Below are 17,644 nucleotides of genomic sequence, written 5' to 3'. Positions count from 1 at the left end.
CAATGAACTTTTGACATTATCTAACAACAGCGCCACTTGAATGATGAACCACTGAAACCGATGGTATATTGCCTGAGTGCCATAATCTATATGCTTGCTTGTTGCCTATAACTGTTCTGTAAAAAGAAAAAGAAACTTCATACACAGTATAGAAAATCACAATAATTACAAAAACTTAAAACAAACATGCCCTCGGTCTCAAATGGATTGGACTCTAAACCCCTTTGGGGTGATTAGTAGTCCCTGGTTTGATGAACAGAGAGTTCATGATGGGAAGCAGGGGGTGAAGACTCCAGTTATAAATTCAAGAGCAGTGTTATGAAGAGCCCTGGAAGTAATGAGTAGCATTTTAAAGGTGATCAGGAGGTGGGCTGGTAGCCAGCAGAGGTTTTTGAGTTTGGGCATGATATGATGGTGTGAGGAGGTACTTGTCAGTAGCTGGGCAGCTGAGTTTTGCATATATTGCAGTTTATTCAGAACATGGGAGAGGAGTCCAGTAATAAGTCCAAGGTCCAAGGTTTTTGGCTTGTAGAGTTGATTGTCAGTGCATTGTCAGAGGTTGTTGACTGAGTTTAATTTGGGATTAGGGTCTATGAAAATTATTCCTGTTTTGTCAGGATTGAGGTAGGTCAATGTACGCATAGCCAGTGGGGGTACTCTGAGCAGCTAGTATTCATCAGGCTTTTGCTAAGTTTCTGTGAAGCATGGGAAATCAATGCTAAAATCACAGATGCATTCATCAATAGTGTTCATCATCCTTGTTATTAAGAGAATGCGCAGCTTTGGTTACATTTGTGCAGGAGCTGTTCTGTTGAGTGGGTGGAGATTAGTCAAGTTTAAAATACGCATGCGGGGTTGACAAGTATGATGATGAACAAACTACTGAGAAAGTACAGCATAAATTGCAGATTGTATTGAATATTGATTACTTTTCCGAGGAATGACACAGTTTACTTTGGATTGAGGTGTTGTTTGGATGAGTGTGACATAGACAAGAAGGAAAATCCAAAGGGGCTAGTCTTTATGACAGCCAGACAGACTTGCTGAGGGCAGGGGTCAGGGGCATGGGTTGTCAACTGCATGTTGGATGTCGTCAGAGAGCATAGCACTGCCCGGCTTGATTCAATGTTAACTATTAAGTTTAAATAAAGACATTCCCAAAACAGGTTAAAACTTTCAATGAAGCTAGTGCCCTGTTTCTGCAAGCAGACTGGAACCAGGTGTGAAGGCTGAGGAGTCTATTGAGTTGCTGTGTTGCTCCTGCAAAAGGGTCAGACAGGTAGTCTCAGATTGCCATTATTAGACCCCACATCCACATTATCCATTCTGTGGACAATGGGAGAGAATGTGTCAGCTTTAATTTATACAAAGTGATAAACCCAAATAAACATGCAAAGCAAGCCAAACGTTAAACAAAGAAAACCAAACTCATGTTATCACTCAAATCAGTCTATCCATACTTTCAGATCTTGAGGTAGGCGCACTGTACCGCCCAGGGTGAGGACAGCAACCACCTTAACTGCGAGTGACAGCACAGAAGAAATGTAGTGTGGATGCAGGACTCAGAACAGGCGGTCGACAGCACGTGGGGGGGGGTTACGGTTAGGGTTAGGGACCACACACACGTTAACCTATCAGGTGATGAATGAACATCACGAAAGGTGAGGAAGAGGAGTATTCGACAAGGGAGAGGAATCTTTTCTCTGTTGTTTCTCTAGTTCGTATGTCTATGTCTAACTCTCCAGGACTGCTTGTCCACCTGATTATTGTGTCACAGCTGATAACAGGATGTGTTTCAGACTGATTCTGAACTGATATTGTCACATACTAAATTTAACTTGCTGAGTTGCCCCCCACTGCCAGCCTTAAATTGGTTCAGTCTCCATTTGTTATTTTGTGGTGATTTGAGTGAAGTGAGCCATATTTATAAATCATCTGAGCACAGTTTAAAGTAAAATAAAAGAAGGTATTTCCTGCTCTTTAATGTCGGTGGAAAATCAGAGTTTCCTCAGTCCCTGTAAACAGAATGATATCTGTAAAATTAGTTTGGGTTATCCAAAGTATTTCTAAATTTTTTGAGTAAAATGTGAAATATTAAAACAATCCTATTGTATAAAATGGTAGCTGTTAGGAACAGTTTACAGAAAAGCACCAAATTTCTGTTACAGCCAGATATCCAGGTGCGAGGATACTATGAAGCCAGTGCTGTCAGCCTAGTTGATATTATGGGAAATTGTTGATCCATTTGTAAGACAGCATTCAACACGGTCATCATTAGGAAGATGGTGTAAGAGAGACGACAAAGATACTAAAGTAGATTTAATTTATGTTTTTTCAACATTTAATAGTAACGATAAAGCACTGCTCGGATTTGAACTCAAATAAAAACTCAGGATGGTAATAATTCTCCCCACAATAGCTCATTAATGAGAAGAGTCATAATCTGAATCTTATTTACGACGAACTAGGCTGCAATTTGGTGACTTGGTAGAAAGTTGTGTGAAACACTGCTCAGAAATCTCTCCATCATGATCAAACCTCAAAGTTAGAGTAGATCTTTAGGGTTATCCTCCAGTGGAGCCTAGAGTCAATGACACAATGACATGGCATCATCACCTTCTTGAGTCTTTTTGAATTGGCTTTTAATTTAACTTCCTTAAAGACAGATGACACAAGGAGAAAATACATTATTAATTATGAATTGCTGGAATTTGAACCCAAGATCTTCTGGAGTTATTCGACAGGCCCATCTGAGTCACAGCACCACTAGTCACTAGGAAAAGGACTAGGATAGACTTGAGCTGTATGAGAAAGATAATGACAATTCTAGCTACACAGGTCAATAATGAATATTTAGATTTGGATCATAGGGGATGACTTTCAGAGTCATCTGAATTCAACCTACTTTGACCATCAACTTGAAGGAAATCCTTGTGCCAGAGTACTCCAATTTATAATAACATCAATGCAATTAGAAATACAATTACATATATTAAAACTTATCTTTTGTGGTGTAGGAAGGCTGACCGTCTTAATGCCTCAAATTAAAGAGTCAATGGACAATGGCAGTAAGTTCAAAATTGTATTTATTTTTCCGATTGCAGTTATGGTTTTGATTCAGCAACGCATGATCTGGAGTAGAATTGGAAGAGGGAGACACATCCTGCTCTGATTGACAAACAGGCAGAGAGCTTTGCACAACTGATCTTAATCACCTCCTGAGTATGAGAGCACCTGAAGTGAATTGCCTCATGAGTGAGCAGGAGAAGGTGATGTCATAGAAACAGAAGCAGTGTCAGCACAGGAGGAATTCTCAGCATGCTAATTGCACATAGAGATTAAAACAGAATATTTCTGTGAATACAGATGCACAGTAAAGGAAAATTACATGATTATATGAGATGATAGAATTATGAATAATATATCATATGTCAAATATGGCACATGTAGATGAAGTTTATGTTAACAAGTGGTGAACACAAATTTGAACCATGACTCTGATCTTGTGCTACCTTTTAACACCTGCCCTGTCTGGCACATCTGTAAGTTAGGAGCTTTGAAATAATCAGTGATGGTTCCAGACGTGGTCTATGGGGTTCAGGTCTGGGGACATTGCTGCCCATACCATATGAGGCACTCCAACTCCCTGAAGTCGAGCTGTGACAATTCTAGCACGTTGTGGTGGAGCATTATCATCCATGAACAGAAAGTTGGGGGTGTGCTGGCGGAATTGGGGGATGATGATGGGTTCTATGATGTCTCTGAGGTAAGAATGTGCAGTGACTGAGTCATCTACAAAAACCAAATCTGTTTTGCGCTGACTGGTGATGCCTGTCCAGACTGTTGCACCTCCTCCACCAAAGCGAATCCTGGGAACCATGTTGACCTCAGCGTATCGCTCACCTGGCAATGCTGACGACCATCATTTCTGTGCAAGGTGGCTCGACACTCATCAGTGAGCAGTACGGTAGACCACTGCTGCATTGTCCAGGTCACATGGTCTTGTGTCCACTGCAAACGTTCACGGCCGTGTCTCGTGTCAGTGGAGGAGGTGCAACAGTCTGGGCAGGCATCACCAGCTACCCGCTACTGACATTGCCAATTTTTGTTATTTGTGGCTATCATTGTCTAATATTTATTACCCCAAAAATTTACACTAATGAAAATGGTGTTTCTCATTCATTAGTAATATCAAAGGGAACTTTTACTTCATTAAAATTCAGACCAAATAGGAAAAGCACTCATGTAAATAATATCCCTAACTTATTGTGAGTAGTGTAAATGGCACTCCACAGTCAGGTACCCTTTGTCTCTCTCCCCTGTGTTCCTCACTTCTCAATCCTTTCACAATCCAATCCAAAGTGTGTGTGTTTTTTTTTTTGAAAGGAAAGTTTGTGTGTCAAAGGGTTAAACACACTGTGGTAACTGTTGATCCTGTGTATGTCTTCCACCCACAATGTCTTGCTCAGAAGAATGGGAGGAAGAGGAGTCCTGCAGGGAAGAAAAACATATCTGGGACATGAGGAGGAAGTGGAGCATCTCCATTCATCTGTGCTAAATCAATGCTGAACATCTGCACAACTGCATGTGAATGCAGCCCTGCTGTGCTTTGCTGCATTCACTGCTGCTATGCTGGTGGCATTTTCAACCATTTCTTGATAAGCATGCAGTTCCATCCCAACATAAAACCATTGGAAATCAAAGATTGAGAGACACCAGTTTCTTTTTGTCATGATATAGATCTCTCTCTCTCTCTCTCTCTCTCTCTCTCTCTCTCTCTATATATATATATATATATATAAGAAATGTAACATGTGCAGCATTGTGTACCTTGGTGTATAAACCCCCTCCTTTGGTCCCATTTATCAGGCACAAATATAGATTGGACCCACAAAGCAGACGTCAAGCAGGGAGGACTTCAACGATTTAATCAGAAATAGGTTGGTACGCAGGTAATCAGTCCCAAAAAAAAAAGTCAGTGGAGTGTGCTGGAACTCTCACAAGAAGTAAAGAAGATCTGGCAAAAGAGGAAGGGACGACAGACTAAATACACCAGGAGAGGGAAGACAATGAGACACAGGTGCAGCACATTAGGGCAGAGCAGACAATCAAACAGGTGGGAAACTTGACAGGAAGTGGGTCTGAAATGAGACAAGAGGAAAGTGACCAAAATAAAATGTGGAAACAAATGAAGCAAGATGAGCCATCAGGACAGACTGACACCATTATACACTTACATGGATTCAATTGGGATTTTTTTGGACTTTCTTATATAATCTCCTGCGATTAATTTGAGGTTTACTCTTAGTCTTGTCTGAGTGTTTTCATTGCATTGAAACTCTACTCATGTGAGTCATTGTAAGTTGCTTTGGATAAAAGCGTCTCACCAATGAGTCAATGTAATGTAATATCATTACTGTTAAGTTAGTACAGTAGTAGTTTATTTCTCCAACAAAAAAAATAAAAAATAAATCAGAAGATGAGAAGGTCGAGTGCTGATATTGCAGGAGGAAACCCAAGGAGACGGAGAGGAAACTAGTCAAGGAGCTGGTCAGCGATGGGTCCATGAGGAGCGTTTGGCCTGGTTTCAATACTGGAGGTGGTGAGTAGTGGCAATCCAGAAGATAAGCGGCAGGTTGTGGTGAAACACAGATGAGGTGATTAACTGGAGAGCCTGCCTTGACCAGCTGAGAAAACAAAAACAAGGAGACATTGGCCCAACAATTACAATATCTTTCTAAAAAATGTCAACTATTTCATCATTGAGAAAAAATAGATATGTAATTAACATCAGCTGGTAATTTGAAAAGTAATGAAAGAAAAATTGCTACATTATAAACTAATTAATATAATTTAATTATATTAGCATACTGTTGCTCCACAGTAAGATCACAGGTACAGTTCCCAGGCCCAGTGCCTTTCTGTGCAGAGTTTGTAACACCAGCCCTCCCTGGAAACTAGTTTTTTTATCTTTATATATGGATGCAAGTCGGGGCCTGATTGACCCTGGCTTGGTCGCCTGGGCAAGGGTGTATGTTGTGAGACCCAAAACACCTTATGACCTTTGTTTCACAAAGCAGGTTTAGTGGAAACTCTGAGTCTGTTAAACCTGAACCTGAGGGAAACTCAGAATTTTCCGTTTCACAAAGTCAAATCAAATCAGATTCATTTGTATAGCGCCAAATCATAACAAAGTTACATCAAGGCACTTTACATATAGAGCAGGTCTAGACAAAACTCTGTATAAATTTATTTAAAGAGACCCAACAGATCCCCCGATGAGCAAGCACTTGGTGACAGTGGCAAGGAAAAACTTGTTCCTTACTGTCCTAGCCTGCTAGGACAGTAAGGAACTATGAGCTCTCTGAGATATGATGGAGCTTGGCCATTAAGAGCTTTATATGTTAAAAGAAGGATTTTGAATTCTACTCAATATTTTACTGGCAGCCAATGAAGAGCAGCTAACACAGGAGAGATATGATCTCTTTTCCTATTTCCTGTTAATATTCATGCGGCAGCGTTCTGAATCAACTGAAGGCCTTTTGGAGATTTGTTTGGACATCTAGATAGTAATGAGTTACAGTAGTCCAGCCTAGAAGTTACAAATGCATGGACTAGTTTTTCTGCATCATCCTGACAAAGGATGTTTCTGATTTTCCTAATGCTTCTCAGGTGGAAGAAAGCTGCCCTACTGACATGATTTATGTGAGGGACAAAGGACATGTCCTGGTCAAAGGTTACTCCAAGGTTTCTTACAGTGGAGCTGGAAGCCAAAGTAATGCCGTCCAAACTGATGAGATGATTAGATAGTATTTTTCTGAGGTGCTTAGGACCGAGTACAATAACTTCTGTTTTGTCAGAGTTGAGAAGTAAAAAATTTCCAGTCATCCAGACTTTTATGTCTTCAAGACATGCCTGCAGTCTGACTATCTGACTGACTTCATTTGGCTTCATTGATAGGTACAGCTGAGTGTCATCTGCATAGCAGTGAAAGTTGATGCTGTGTTTCCTGATAATGTTGCCTAGAGGAAGCAGATAAAGCGTAAAGAGGATTGGTCCAAGTACCGAACCCTGCGGGACTCCATGACTGACTACAGTACATGAGGAGGAGCTGTTGTTTACATGAACAAACTGATGTCTATCTGATAAGTATGTGGCGGCGGGGGCTCGGAGGGGCAATTTAACCCAATACGTTTGACAGAATTACTTGTTGCACGACAACGCCACCCTGGGAATTTCACCCAGAGAGTTTTGATAAGGACACACAGGTACGTTCCACTGAAATGCTGGAGACGTGGTTCGTGGTATTAAACATATAGGTTTTATTGAGAAATCAGTTTAAAAATCAATAAAAATGAGTTATGCACGACAAGAAAAATAAACTAACCAATCAGGGCAGAGGCTATGTAAAGAGTGACTGGGGAGTTTCCCCAAATTAAAGAAATCAGAGTGAATCACCCACACACACACACACACACAGGAGTGACCACCACCAGGGACCACAGCACACCAAACGAGGGGGGGGACACCACCACCAGTCACCACCACTGGCCTCTGACCCTGGAACAAAAAAAAAAAATACAATTAACCAAATGCAATCAAAGCAAATACCAAGTAATTAAATAATGGGCAGGTTAAATCAAAATAAAGTGTACAAAAAGAAATATTTTAAATACTTAAACACCGCCCAAAGAAATTAACACAAAGCTACTAATTCAAAGAAAACAATCCAAGAAAACAAAAAAAGAATCACTACTCAAAAGAAGCCAAAAGTAGTTATAAATTAACCCACTAAATCCAAATACACGACTTAATACAAGAAAACAGAATAGAAATAAATAAACGAAACTAAATAATCAACCCCAAATTAAACCCCATGCATCACTCATACAGGAAATCCTTAAAAGTCAGGTCCAGGCGTCTGCCGTGGACGCGACCAAGTTGGTGCTGGTGACAGTAAGGAGTACAAGGTTGCCTGTCACCGAGCCACAGTCATTCAAATAAGCTGCGCAGTTAAGCCGGAGTCCGAGCCGACACACCACTACAGCCTGCGCAGGAGGCAACACTGCCGAAGTAGGAAAAGCAGCAGGAGAACAGTGCAGCCGAAGGGGACGAAGACAAAGCAGCAAAACTGGGGACAAAGCAGCAACCGGGAGGAGACAAAGCAGCAACCAGGAAGAAACAAAGCAACAGCCGCTCCAGAAGCCAGCGGTGACGGTAGTACTCGTCCGTGGCAGCCTCAGCCAGTTAGGGGGTCCCTAATAACAGATAGGGTTAGCATGGCTAAGCTACCGATAGGATTGAGTGAGTGGATTAGAAAAGTGACTTACCGGAAGTGCGTCAAATGCTGACACAGAGCTAGAAAGAGAAACCCGCACAGTTAGTCGCCATCCCTCCAGACTCGACAGTCAGCAGAACCTGCAGAGCAAGCAGTGCCGCCGGACTGCTAGCAACACGGCTGACCCGGAAGTGAATCAGGGAGGTGCAGGAAGGGCAAGAGAACGCTGCCTCCTTTAAAGCATGACCAGGTAACGGCCGCCAGGTGTACCTAATTAATCACAGCGCCCTCTATACTGCTACAACCTACCCCCCCTTATTGCATCGTCGTCCCGACGATGGACAGACGACCACAGCAAGCTAGCTCCAAGGTCTGAAGAGAGCATGAACTGCGTTGGACTCAGCAACAGGAGAAGCAGCAGCTCCGGCTGAACGTGGGAGGTGGTGAACATTGGGGTGGTGACCAGCAGTCGACCGCAGTGTTCGGCGTGGGGCCTCATGGCCGGGATGGGCATGACTGGCTGGCAAAACAGCCAAAGATGTGGGCGCTCCACTAGATGGAGCCAGGAGCATTGATCCTCGCCTGCCATACTCAGGAGTACCTTGAGCAGGGAAACCAGAGGTTTGGAGCACAGGTTCAGCTAAGGGAGTTGATCCGCTAGCGGGTGGGGCAGAAGGGCTCGCTGAAAGTGGTGGCCTCAGGACTACCAAATCGTACTCAAAGGAGCAGCCATCCTCCGGAGGTGGCCCTTCAACAACAGGTGCAGGAGCAGGAATGGCTTCAACAGGGGAACCCATGCCAACCACAGCCTTCAGCATGGTGCGATGCACATGTTTGGTCTTACTCGGGTCTTCCACTGGGGCAATGGTGTATACTGAGCCGCCTTCTTTAGGTGCCCTCAACACTTTGTACCTCACAGAGCGCCATCGATCCTGGGTTTTGTGAGGTCCTCTAGCAGTGAAGTCACGCAAATATACCAACTGACCCTCCCCTAGTGGCAGGTCCTTCACATGTTGGTCGTGATTGCGTTTCCTTCGATCTGCTGCCAGTTGAAGGCGCTCTCTTGCACCCTCGAATGCCACCTGCAACCGAGCCTGATGTTCTTGCATCCACTCATGAACTGTGCCACTAGCTGGACTCTCAACCCGACCCAACAGAAAGTCTATTGGCAACCTGGGTTCTTGGCCAAACATCAGAAGAAAGGGCGACTCTCCAGTCGACTGATGTGGGGTGGTATTGTAGCAATACAGTACCTGGGGCAAACAAGAGTTCCAGTCCCGCTTTCGAGAGGTGGGCAGTGTGCGCAGCAAGTTGTGGAGAGTACGGTTGAACCTCTCACACTGCCCATTACCAGCAGGATGGTACGGGGTGGTGCGTGTCTTTACGATACCGTACAGGCTACAAAGCTGCCGGATAAGTGAGCTCTCAAAGTTGCGTCCTTGGTCAGAGTGTAAGCGGGCTGGAATTCCAAACTTATAAAACCACTCCGACACCAGGACCTTAGCCACAGTAGAGGCACGCTGGTCTCGGGTTGGGACAGCGATAGTATACTTACTGAAAACATCTGTCAACACCAGGATGTTTTCAACACCATTCTGGGCAGGCTCGAGAGTGGTGTAATCAATGGCCACGATGTCATTGGGCCGTGATGCCAGAAGATGTCCCATGTAGCTGTGAGCTGTGGGGTGAACATCTTTGGCAACCTGGCATCTGTCACACTGTTGACACCACCTTGCCACCGCCGAGGACATGCCAGGCCAGTAGCACCGAGACCGGAGGAGCGCCAAAGTCCGCTCTACTCCTTGGTGCCCATGCTCCTGGTGGGCCTTGGTGAGTACCTCATTCACAAGTGCATTCGGCAAGAGCAGCTGTAATATGGCTTCAGCACCATCTGACCTGAACACTCGGCGGTATAGGACTCCATCCTGTTCAACCAGGCGGTCCCATTGCCGCAATAGAGTTAGCGCAGACTGGGAAAGCTGAGCGCGCTCCTCCTGACTGGGGCGCTGTTTCAGCTTCCAAAATGTCAGGAGCTCCTGAATGACTGGGTCAGCCTGTTGAAGGGCACAAATCTCAGGAGAGGTGTGCTGGGGTAAGGCCACAATGGCAGCTTGTCCTGCACTGACTTTTGTCAGACCTAAGGCCTGCTGCAGAGGCTCAGGCACAGCTGTACCAGGGAGCATAGCTTCCAACATCTGAGGGCCAGGAGGATGCTGACGGGAGAGCGCATCAGCATTTTGATTGCTCCTCCCTGACCGATATTTGATATCGAAATCGAATGCTGAAAGCTGAGCTGCCCATCGCTGCTCTGTAGCACCCAGCTTAGCAGAGGCCAAATGACTCAAGGGATTGTTGTCTGTGTAGACAACACATTTAGTCCCCAGCAAATACTCCCTGAATTTTTCAGTCATGGCCCACTTAAGGGCCAAGAACTCCAACTTCATAGAACTGTAGTTCTGCATGTTCCTCTCAGTGGGCCTCAGACCTCGACGAGCATATGCTATTGGCCTTACCTTACCCGCTTGTTCTTGAGAAAGAACAGCACCTAAGCCACCATGGCTTGCATCTACCTCCAAAATAAACGGAAGGGAGAAGTCAGCATAGGCCAACACAGGGGCTGTAGTGAGCTTTGTTTTCAAAGCCTCGAAACTCTGTTGGCATTCCCCAGTCCAACATTTGATAGCCCCACGCTCAGACCTCTTACCAGCCTGAGCGCGACCAGACTCAGCCACGGCCCTGTGCAGAGGGGCTGCCAGCTTTGCAAAGCCCTCTACAAAGCGACGGTAGTAACTGGCAAACCCCAAAAACGACCGTAGCTCTGAGACGGTGGTGGGAGTTGGCCAGTTGGCTACAACGTCAATTTTACTCGGGTCAGTGGAGACACCCTCACCAGAGATCACATGGCCCAAGTAACTTACTTCCTTTTTGAAGAAGGAACACTTGCTGAGCTTGGCCTTTAAGCCCTCAGCCTGGAGTCTCCCAAGCACCACTTTAAGCCGCTCTAGGTGTTGCTCTACTGAAGAAGAGAACACCACAATGTCGTCTAGATACAGCAAAAGAGACTGGCACTGCTGGTCACCAAAGATGCGCTGCATCAACCTCTGAAAGGTACTGGGGGCATTGCAAAGACCAAAAGGCATCCTGTTCCATTCGAACAAGCCAAAAGGTGTACAAAAGGCTGTCTTCGCCCGGTCTGCCTCAGTGACTGGCACCTGGTTGTACCCACTGGCAAGGTCCAGGGTAGAAAACCAACAGGCACCAGACAGAGCGTCAAGGGATTCGTCTATACGTGGTAGAGGAAAGGCATCCTTGCGGGTCTTAATATTAAGTTGCCTGTAGTCCACGCACATGCGCAGACTACCATCCTTTTTCCTCACCAGTACAATGGGGGATGCATAGGGACTGCTGCTTTCGCGAATTACCTGTGATGACAGCAGCTGGTTAATGTGTTCTTTCACAACCTCATAGTCTGAGGGTGGAATACGCCTATAGCGTTGCTTGACAGGAATGTCATCAACCAGGGGGATGTCATGCGAGATCAGGTCAGTACAACCTAAGTCTCCATCGTGAAACGCGAAGACACTGCTGTACTCTCCCAGGAGAGACTTTACCTGCTGCTGTTGTCCAGCTGAAAGGGCTGACAAGTCCAGGTCTTCTAGCTGTGATGGTACAGTAGGTGAAGCTGTATGGGAGGACATTGTAACTACCCCAGTTGGTACCTCTGCAACTCCAGACGGGAGGCTGACAACATTAACAGTGTCCAACGTACCAACCACAATGCGGGGATACAACATCACATCCACAGACCCTACATTTACCACTGGTATGTAAGCTGTGCCCCCACTAACCCGAACCAGGGCAGGAGAGGCAAGCAACCCCGCAGGCAAGCCAGAGTCCAAGGGCTCGAACAAAACTGTTGAGCCTGAAAACTGCTCAGAGCAAGTGGCTGCCACGATCTTCATGACACCACCAGGAATCCGCCAAGCTTTATTACCCCTGACTTTCACTCTCCCAGGGGTGTCCTGGGGGGCTGCGGTCATAGCCTGATGGCACCGCTGCAGTGCCTGCAACACAGGCCCTGGTGCCTCAGAGACACAAGGCTGTGAAAACAGTGCTGCACCATGTTGCCCAAAGAGCTCATGGTAGCACTTGCGGATCACATTCATCCCCAACACACCAGGCACTTGAGCGGGCACACCGCCCGGAGGGTCTCTTACGACTAACACTCCGCACCCAGGCATCACTTTGCCGCAAAGTTGCATTTCAAGCTCCAGGTAACCAATATAGGGGATTGCCAAACCGTTAGCAGCTCTAAGCTGTAACCAGTGACATGATCGGAGACGCTCCTGACCCCAAGGCTCAAAATACTGGTGGAAAAAGCTCTCAGAAACAGTGGATACCATGGAACCAGTATCCACTAAGCTAGGGACCTTTATACCACCCATATCCACATCTACATGGGGACAAGCCGAAATTAGCTTAGAAACATCTAAGTTACTTGAAACAACTTGTGAGCCAGTAGCGGCCCCACCCAAACTGTGGCTCTGCAGTTCGGTGGGTGCTAGTTTTCCGACCCCGATGCAGCATGAGGCCGCCTGTCAACATTGGATGGGAGCTGTGAATGAAACCGAGAACGGGAAGGAGCACGCCTACCATCACACTCCCTCGCAAAATGACCGGGCTGATTGCAGCGCCTACATATTACTGGGCCAGTACGAGATGGGCGACTGTGCGGCTGAAAATGCTGCAACTGAGCAATACTTGCAGTGAGCTGATCAAGTTGCCCCTGCTGACGCTTAAGCATTTCCCTCATCTCACACATCTCAGACACTGGGGGTGAAGAGACAGCTTGCTGATGGCCACCCTGAACGCCATACTGGACACCAAACACTGTAGGGACCGAGTAACTGCGGCCCCGCACACCGCCAGGTAGGCCTTCACGCTCCCACCGGATTGCTTCTGCTCGAACCTCAAGCAAGGTGCTGTTAGGTTGTCTGCGCACTAACTGCTTGAGCTCACGCCGCAAGGAACTATCAGAAACATGCTCCGCAAATTGGTCTCGCAGGAGTGTGTCAGCATTCGGCATGTCCATAGGTGCACACTGCTTCACTTTCTCCATGAGGCCCATTAAAGCGAGGGAAAACTCCTGAAGAGTCTCTCCCTCCTGCTGCTTCCTAGAGAAGAAAGCCGCCTGCAGAGAAACATACGATTCTGCACAACCGTAAAGCTCCTTCAGAATGGCAAACACACTGTCCGGGTTCTCTCTCACTGTGCTAGAGCGATATTTTATCTCCTCTCTAGCCCCACCCTCCAGGTGATCAAACAGAAAAAAATGCCTGGTCAGCTCGGGACAAATGCCGAGCCCTCATGCACGCCTGCACTTCCTCAATCCACTCACTCAACCCCATGCCAGTATTACCTCTAAAGACTGGACACTTCCTATCTCGAGGGACAAACACTAACCTCTCTGCTACAGGGACACTAGGACTAGAGGGGGCAATAGATGGCCCAGAAGAGGCAGGCGGTAAAGAACTAGGGCCAGCCTGTTCCTGTCTCAACCGGTCATTATCGGCCTTTAATTGGGCAATTAAGTCTCTAAGTTCCTGTACCTCTTCCGCCATAATGGCAATAACACTTACTGCACTAGGGTTACTAACCAGAGTGCAAAAGCACCCCAAAAGCCTAGTGTGCTTACACTACCCCCTTACCAGAACTGGCACGAAGCTCATCTGGGAACCGCTGCTGCCTTGTCTCTGTATGCCGCTCAGTTTTGCCTACAAAACAGATACTGTTAACACACCAGCACAAACAATAAAACACGGCAAGTACCACGAACACACGTCTCTGCTATTAGAGTAGATCCTGTCAACAACGCCAAGATGTGGCGGCGGGGGCTCGGAGGGGCAATTTAACCCAATACGTTTGACAGAATTACTTGTTGCACGACAACGCCACCCTGGGAATTTCACCCAGTGAGTTTTGATAAGGACACACAGGTACGTTCCACTGAAATGCTGGAGACGTGGTTCGTGGTATTAAACATATAGGTTTTATTGAGAAATCAGTTTAAAAATCAATAAAAATGAGTTATGCACGACAAGAAAAATAAACTAACCAATCAGGGCAGAGGCTATGTAAAGAGTGACTGGGGAGTTTCCCCAAATTAAAGAAATCAGAGTGAATCACCCACACACACACACACACACAGGAGTGACCACCACCAGGGACCACAGCACACCAAACGAGGGGGGGGACACCACCACCAGTCACCACCACTGGCCTCTGACCCTGGAACAAAAAAAAAAATACAATTAACCAAATGCAATCAAAGCAAATACCAAGTAATTAAATAATGGGCAGGTTAAATCAAAATAAAGTGTACAAAAAGAAATATTTTAAATACTTAAACACCGCCCAAAGAAATTAACACAAAGCTACTAATTCAAAGAAAACAATCCAAGAAAACAAAAAAAGAATCACTACTCAAAAGAAGCCAAAAGTAGTTATAAATTAACCCACTAAATCCAAATACAAGAAAACAGAATAGAAATAAATAAACGAAACTAAATAATTAACCCCAAATTAAACCCCATGCATCACTCATACAGGAAATCCTTAAAAGTCAGGTCCAGGCGTCTGCCGTGGACGCGACCAAGTTGGTGCTGGTGACAGTAAGGAGTACAAGGTTGCCTGTCACCGAGCCACAGTCATTCAAATAAGCTGCGCAGTTAAGCCGGAGTCCGAGCCGACACACCACTACAGCCTGCGCAGGAGGCAACACTGCCGAAGTAGGAAAAGCAGCAGGAGAACAGTGCAGCCGAAGGGGACGAAGACAAAGCAGCAAAACTGGGGACAAAGCAGCAACCGGGAGGAGACAAAGCAGCAACCAGGAAGAAACAAAGCAACAGCCGCTCCAGAAGCCAGCGGTGACGGTAGTACTCGTCCGTGGCAGCCTCAGCCAGTTAGGGGGTCCCTAATAACAGATAGGGTTAGCATGGCTAAGCTACCGATAGGATTGAGTGAGTGGATTAGAAAAGTGACTTACCGGAAGTGCGTCAAATGCTGACACAGAGCTAGAAAGAGAAACCCACACAGTTAGTCGCCATCCCTCCAGACTCGACAGTCAGCAGAACCTGCAGAGCAAGCAGTGCCGCCGGACTGCTAGCAACACGGCTGACCCGGAAGTGAATCAGGGAGGTGCAGGAAGGGCAAGAGAACGCTGCCTCCTTTAAAGCATGACCAGGTAACGGCCGCCAGGTGTACCTAATTAATCACAGCGCCCTCTATACTGCTACAACCAGGATTTGAACCACTTTAGTGCAGTTCCTTTAATTCCAATTTCATGTTCCAGTCTCTGTAGTAAAATATTATGATCTATGGTGTCGAATGCAGCACTAAGATCTAGAAGGAGAAGTATGGAGGCTGATCCATTGTCTGAGGCCATTAGAATGTCATTGGAGACTTTAACCAGCGCTGTTTCTGTGCTATGATGGGCTCTAAATCCTGACTGAAACTCTTCAAACAAACTGTTCCCATCCAGATGCTCGTGTAGTTGTTTTGCTACAGCTTTCTCAATGATTTTAGAAATAAATGGAAGGTTCGATATGGGTCTATAGTTTGCCAAAACATCTGGATCAAGATTAGGCTTTTTAAGCTGGGGTTTGATGACCGCAGTCTTAAGTGCCTGAGGTACATAACCCAGAAATAAAGTCAGATTAACCAAATCTAGAATGAATGGCTCAATTACATAAAAGATCTATTTAAAGAGGCTAGTTGGTACTGGGTCTAATAGACAGGTTGACAGTCTGGATGATGAAACTATAGAAGCTAGCTCTGAGAGATTCAGAGGTGAGAATGATTCCAGATGTAAAAGAGGCGCCGCAGCTGATTCAGCAGCTGCCGTCTTCAGAAGGGGATTTTTATCTAACGTAGGCAAGAGCTGATAAATTCTTTCTCTGATCGTGAGAATTTTGTCTGAAAAAAAACTAATAAAATCATTACTGCTTAGAGCTAAGGGGATCACTGGTTCAACTGAGCTATGGCTCTCTGTCAGCCTGGCTACAGTGCTGAAGAGAAACCTGGGGTTGTATTTGTTTTCTTCTATGAGTGCTGAGTAATATGAACTTCTAGCACTGCAGAGAGCTTTTTTATATGTTTTTAGGCTATCTTTCCAGGCTCTGTGAGACTCTTCTGACTTACTGGAACGCCAGTTTCTTTCTAATTTCCTTGATGTCTGCTTCAAGGCACGGATTTGGTAACTATACCAGGGAGCCATCCTCCTCAGATTGAATACTTTCTTTTTGAGAGGGGCGGCATTATCAAGATTCGAACGCAGTGTGGCCATAGTGCTAGTCACAAGGTCATCAACCTGCGTATGGGAGAAAACCTCATTTGAATTTAGATATGGCATTGTTGGGAATGATGACCAAATGTTCTCTTTAAATTTAGCCACAGCAGCTTCAGATAAACATCTTCTATAGCTGAATTTATTCCTCAATGCTGTGGAGCCCATTAAAGTAAACTCAAATGTAATAAGGTAATGGTCAGACAGGAGAGAATTTTGTGGAAGAATTGTTAGCTTGTCAATTTCAATGCCATAAGTTAGAACAAGATCAAGGATATGATTGTAAAAGTGAGTGGGTTCATTCACGTGCTGGGAAAAGCCAATTGAGTCTAGTAGGGAAAGAAACCCAGAACTAAGGCTGTCGCTTTCTACATCAACATGTATATTGAAATCTCCCAGAATAATGATTTTATCTGTACTGAGTACTAACTCTGATATAAACTCAGAAAACTCTGATAGGAATTCTGAGTACGGACCAGGTGGACGGTATACTGTGACTAACAGAACTGGTTTTTCACCTTTCCAGTCCGAGTGGGAAAGACTAAGAGTGAGGCTTTCAAAAGACCTGCAGCCAGATTTTGGTCTGGGGTTGATTAATAGGCTTGACTGAAATATTACAGCCACCCCACCTCCTCGACCTGTGGTACGAGGGATATGAAAGTTAACGTGAGTTGGGGGTGTAGCTTCATTAATGCTAACATACTCATCCTGCTGCAGCCACGTTTCAGTTATACAAAATAAATCAATACGATGATCAGCTATGAGATCGTTAACTAGTAGTTTTGATGATAATGATCGAATGTTCAACAGTCCACATTTGATTGCAGTGTTATTTGAGACTGAATTTGTGGCTGTTTTAATTACTGTTAGGTTTTTGTTTTTAGCTCCTGTTCTGTTTAATTTGGGTTTTTTACTTTTCTAAATTTAGGCGGTCGGGGGACAGACACAGTTTCTATAAAGCTAAACATAGACAGAGACTCTATTCTATTCTCAGCAGGTGACCGCTCTGACTGAGGCGCAGA

Source organism: Echeneis naucrates, chromosome 13 (genome assembly GCF_900963305.1).
Source record: "Echeneis naucrates chromosome 13, fEcheNa1.1, whole genome shotgun sequence".
NCBI lineage: Eukaryota > Metazoa > Chordata > Actinopteri > Carangiformes > Echeneidae > Echeneis > Echeneis naucrates.
The sequence above is the reverse complement of the archived record's forward strand: the minus strand, read 5'-3'. Positions refer to the sequence as shown.